Source organism: Rhinolophus sinicus, chromosome 18 (genome assembly GCF_057876585.1).
Source record: "Rhinolophus sinicus isolate RSI-liver-muscle chromosome 18, RSI-T2T, whole genome shotgun sequence".
Taxonomy (NCBI): Eukaryota; Metazoa; Chordata; class Mammalia; order Chiroptera; family Rhinolophidae; genus Rhinolophus; species Rhinolophus sinicus.
Genome location: NC_142518.1, coordinates 29,332,137 through 29,337,961, shown reverse-complemented (window position 1 = coordinate 29,337,961; position 5,825 = coordinate 29,332,137). Strand labels below are relative to the sequence as shown.

Genomic DNA, 5,825 nt, shown 5'->3' with positions numbered 1-5,825 from the left:
GGGAAGAAAATAAGCTTTGGAATCAGGGACACCTAGAGTCAAATGCTGAGATGTCATTTACCAGCTAGGCGGCCCTGGGGAAGTAAATGAGCATCACCCAATGTGCCTCATGTCTATATATATATTTTGTGTACAATTATAGGTCTGCATTCTTCTCGATATATTCTCAACTCAGACCAATATAATAGGTTTACAAGTCTCAACATTGCATATCAATTGATATTATAAATTTTGCATTGGTGTTCTAAAATTGGGTCGGTGCCTCAGAAGTTTCCATAGTTATGTGACAGATTTAGAGAATAAATATTTAGCTTCCTGTAACATACAAGATCTTTTGTCCCAAGCTCCAGTCATGTACAATTAGAATAGCACTTGGAAATTGTACCATCTGCAATTTTTTTAAAAGACAGGCCTAATTTTTAAACTTGTCATATGCGGTCTGACAATTAAGTTCACGAACTTTGTTGTGTTTGTATTGCTAACCTTTTTTGATATCAGAGGGATTATTCATTATGAATTTGTACCAACTGGACAAACAGTTAACCAGGTTTACTGGTTTACTATATAACCAGTGCTGAAAAGGCTGCATGAAAATGGGAGACGACCTGAACTTTATGCCAACAATTCATGGCTCTTGCATCACGACAATGCACCAGCTCCCACGGCACTGCCTGTGAGGGAGTTTTTAGCCAGTAAACAAATAACTGGATTGGAACACCCTCCCTACTCACCTGATCAGGCCCCCAATGACTTCTTTCTTTACCCGAAGATAAAGGAAATATTGAAAGGAAGACATTTTGATGACATTCAGGACATTAAGGGTAATACGACGAAAGCTCTGATGGCCATTCCAGAAAAAGAGTTCCAAAATTTTTTTGAAGGATGGACTAGGTGCTGGCATCAGTGCATAGCTTCCCAAGGGGAGTACTTCAAAGGTGACCGTAGTGATATTCAGCAGTGAGGTATGCAGCATTTTTTCTAGGATGAGTTCTTGAACTTAATTGTCAGACCTTGCTCATAACAAGGCAGTATCATAGGCTTAAGAAGTATACACTTTTGTACTGAGCTTGATGTAAAAAACAAACACCAAAACATCTGTCTACCATATCAGTGGGGTGTCTCAGCCTGATAGAGAAAGAGGTCAGACTCAGTTCATCATTCGTTTGTCATCAATCTGCTAATACAGTTTCTTATACTGTCAAGTTCACAGGACTAAGATCAGAAGAATGTTTAATAAAGTAATGAGTTTCTTTATATGTCAACTCTTTTCTTGTAAGACTACGGAGCTAATGAGAATGTTTAAATATGTTGACAAGAAAGAAAAAAATATATTTTTAAGAACTCTTATTTTGTCTAGTACCCTACATTTCATCCTTGCCACCAAAGCCTCAAGCTGAGGTCAAACTGAGAGTTCACAAATTTCATTCATAGACGTTAGAACAAATGTTGCCAATTAGACACCACCCTTCTCATGTATAGCTCAATAACACAACGAAAATAGCAACATGTGCATAATGAAATCATAGGAGACAGTATCTCAAGCAAACAGGAAAAATAACCTTTATTTCTTTTTAGACAACTTCCACTCTTCATCAATTCTCCAAAGATATGTGCATTTGAGCAAACACTAAGTAAATCAAATAATAGATGATGTAAGGTAGTATGATAATTTCTATATAGTAATTTTTGCCTGATAGTGAGATATTACTTGACATTTTTGAGACATTTTTATAATTAAGTATGTAGTCAATTTTTGTGTATATTCTTAGGTGTTCTTGAGGAAAATATCTATTCACAGATTGTTGGATTGAATTCTACACATTTACTAAATCAAGCCTTTTAATTCTGTTTGACTCTTCTATACACTTAAGTTTTCCTCTTCTTGATCTGTATCTTCTAAAAGAGATGTGTTAAAATTCCCACTAATTGTGGAGTTTTAATTTTTCTATGCATTATTGTTGAATATTTCTTTTTTTTTTTTGGCTTAATATATTTTGAAGATCTATTGTTGGATGCATACCAGTTCGTGACTGTTATATATTCCTATTTTCTTTTTCTTTTATTACTATGCAATGAGCTACTTAATCTCAAATATTGCCTTTTTACCTTGAAGATTATTTTATTTGACATAAATATTACTATGTCCGATTTGTTTGTGTTATTCTTTGGTTGGCATATTTTTCTTCTGCATTCCTTTACCTTCTACCCTTTTCTGTCATCACATTTCAGTTTTTCTGGATTAAAAAATATTCTGAGGTGAGAAACTATTTTATAACTTCTGAGCTGAATTCATACATATTATTGTGGTTACTGACATGTTTTTATTTATTTATTTTTTATTTTGTTTATTTCTAACATTATTTTGCATTTTCTTTGTACTATGCCTTAATTTCCTTTTTCCTTGAATTGATTTTTTATTGTTTCCTCTTTTTTTATCTTCTGGTTTGGAAGTTATCGTTCCATTTCTATTCTTTTAGGGAACCTTTAAATGTTTAATATGCATATTTGACCTAAAAATTTAATATCTCTACCCTCCTTCTAAACAAGATAAGAACTCGGTACACAATCTGCAAGCGAAAATCCTCCCATTTTCCATGTTTCGGTTGTCTAGTATTTAGTTGCCCCTTGTTTAACCTCCCATCACTCATTATCATTGTTATTGTTTTTATAGTTTACACTTACTTACATTTTAACTGAATGTTCAGCAATGACAATTCATATTACCTCTTACATCCCACTTCTTACTTCCAGGTTCAGTTTCCCTCTTTATTTTCTTTTTCTTTTTTTGGAGGAAAAATTAAACTTTATTTGTTTTTTAAAACCAGACCACTAGGAAAATATATCACAGTCCTGAAATAGCAGACAGGCTATATTATCATTTCAAGTAAGAGGCTGCTAAAAAGACAACAAGGTCCTTATCAAAACAGTAAGGTGCCAGAGCTGGAGCAGGCACACTGCATGTTGCAAAGGCCCCAGGCAAAAGTAGTATTTGGTAACAGGGGGCTGCCCCTCTTTTGCTCTAAAGGAGCCACAGCTCACCAGAGTTGCATACTTTTTCTCCTTTGACCTTCCTGTCGTCAAGGGATTGTCTCAGTAGGGCTATTTTATTTCAAGGGGCTAAGTAAGCAACACTGGGTGTAGGTTTCATTCCTGAAAACCAGGTTATTTCCAAGTCTTGTACTTCATAACTCTCTTAACTAAGCACCCAACAGTCCCTCTTCCGCTGTTCATTCCTGAATACCAGAAATATAGCACAATCAAAAGGTTCTTTCCCTTCAAGGGAGAGTGTCACTGCAAGATGGTCCTGTCACTCTGCTGCAGACAGCCTCAGGGCCCATCATGGCAGCCAGTGAGAAGGAAGGTCTGCTTCCCATACCCACTGTGACATCCCTCTCATGTTTTTGGACGGCTCCAGGCTGAACGATGTAATGTGTGAGAACTTTATGAAATGCACAGCCACATCTGATGGCCAGAAATGAATATCCAAAGGAACCTTTCAAAGTTCTTACCTAAACCACCTCTCCCAACTCCACATCTTACATCAACTTCATGCCCTTGTATGTAAGACAACACCAAGCAAAACAAAAGACCCAGAAACCTTTCTTCCCCTTTTAAATTAGTGACCTCATGGACTTTGTTTTATAGCTTATGGAAACTGGTGTGATGATGCTTCTGGTAAATAGGAGGTTGGCAGCGAACAGAAACAGCTCTCCTCACAGATCATTGGGACATTAGCGGAACCTGTCAGCATATTGGTACCTGCGGACTAAGAAGAATCTGGTATCTTGGAGGGCTCTGGCTTAGTACAAGGGAGATGCTTACTGCCAGGATAAGCATTTGCCACAAGAAATTTAGGCTCTCAAAAACTCTCTGACCCATATTTTTATAACTTTTTAAAATTTATTCTAAGTGTGTTTTCCAGAACCCATCAGCTCCAAGTCAAGTAGTTGTTTCAATCTAGTTGTGGAGGGTGCAGCTCACAGTGGCCCATGTGGGGATCGAACCAGCAACCTTGTTGCTAAGAGCACGGCGCTCCAACTAACTGAGCTAACCGGCCACCCTCTCTGACCCAAATTTTAGCACCAGTTTTTCCATCTCATTTTCTCGGATTAAGACATAAAGGAACCAGTGTCCAGAGGCAAGCAACATATGCCTTAAACTTGCTGCCATCCTTAATTTCTTCATTCATAAACTTCACTTAAAAGAACAAAATTCTCACTCTTCTTTTTAAATAGATTCCTGTCCTCAGCACTGATGGCCAATGGCAAGGACTTTGATTTCTGAATAGATGAGACAGACTCTTTCACCTTCCTGGTCATGGTTGGAATGAGGTTCATGTGGTCACACAACTCTCCAGCTGTTGCTTCACCTGAAGCTCTTTACTCCCAGCATGTATTGAATCTTTGGCTTTGGCATCACGATGCATCATGCACCAGGCCAGGCGGTCCTGGAACTTCTCCAGCTCGCTGCTCACCAGGGCCTGAGCCAGAGGTGCATGGCAGCACTCAATGTCCTGGTGCACCTGCTGCCTGGTCGCCTGGCTTTCCTCACAAAAGCTAGTGCTGCACGGGCACATGAGGCCCTGTATCTTCCACATGTTGTCTCTCTCTAGACTCTTCGCCATGGAGTCCACTGCCTCCTGCACCTGGAACTGCTGCAGCTCTGCCATGGCGACCCCACGCTGCACCTGGCCTCGGCGGTGCCCCCATGGACTCCCTTCAGTTTCCCTGTTATTGAAATACATCCTTTGGAATTTTTTCAGCAAAGGTCTATGAGTGGTCAGCTCTCATTCTTTGTTTTTCTAAAAATGTCTTTGATTTGCCTCAATCTTGAATACAAATCTAGCTGAGTGTGGGGACAGAGTCCCAGAGAGCAGTTTCCAGGCTCTCAGCCTCACGTGGAAAGGTGCTGGCTCGAGTAGTAAATGGCCATCGGCTGTGACTAGTTGGCCTTTAGCTGTTACCGGTCAGCCATTAGCCACTGATACAACTGCCGTGGCTGAGCTGTCAAGAGCGGATTGCAGCTAGCAAGTGAGGTTGGTTGGCAGAGAAGCGGACGGCAGGTTGCGGATAGTGTGGCTCCTGCTTCCTGTGTCTCCAACCCAGCCACCAGCGAGACTATAGTGGTATGACTCCCCTACCTATGGCTCCGTGGGTGTTCCTTTTTGGCCTCACCATGTCCTGCATTCTTATGTGGGGAGTGGGACCAGAGACCCCGCATGACACCCTGCATGACACTGAGACTACAATTCAAGTTAACAGCTGAAGATAGTAGCCAATTGTCTTCTGACATAATTGTTGATAAGTCTGTTTTCAGTCCAATTTTTCTTCCTTGGTCTTTCCCCGCTGATTGCATTATAATTTTCTTTTTGTTTTTGGTATTTTGCAGTTTTATTCTGATGATCTCTACCCCATTCTCTCTAATCTCTCCTTCTGGAAACTCTTATCAATGTATGGTGGACCTTCTCATTCTCACCTCCATATCTCTTAATCTCTTTGTCATATTTTCCACTTCTTCATTTCTCTTTGCTGAATTAGTTCACAAGTTTGTTTTCAGCTGTTTCCAATATACGCATTGAGTTTTTTAATTCTGATAACTCTATTTTTCATTTCCCTTTATTACTTACCTTTTATCATAATGTCTTTTATTATGGTTTTGACTCCTTTTACCATTTTTAAATGTATCACTTTAAAGTCTCATTTTATTTGCATAGCTTAAAAATTAAAAAAACATATTCCTCCTCAATAAGTAACTTCATTTATGAGTTTCCTGTGTATCTTCCTGGTGTTTCTTTAGGCAAATATAAGGATTTTCGAACATATATT

The 5,825-nt window shown here is 39.1% G+C and overlaps 1 pseudogene; it reads right to left on the bottom strand.

Moving 5' to 3' along the window:
- Positions 1 to 4,333: 4,333 nt before the first annotated feature.
- Positions 4,334 to 4,669, bottom strand: LOC109455919 (TIM double twin CX3C motif protein pseudogene; annotated as a pseudogene).
- Positions 4,670 to 5,825: the final 1,156 nt, after the last annotated feature.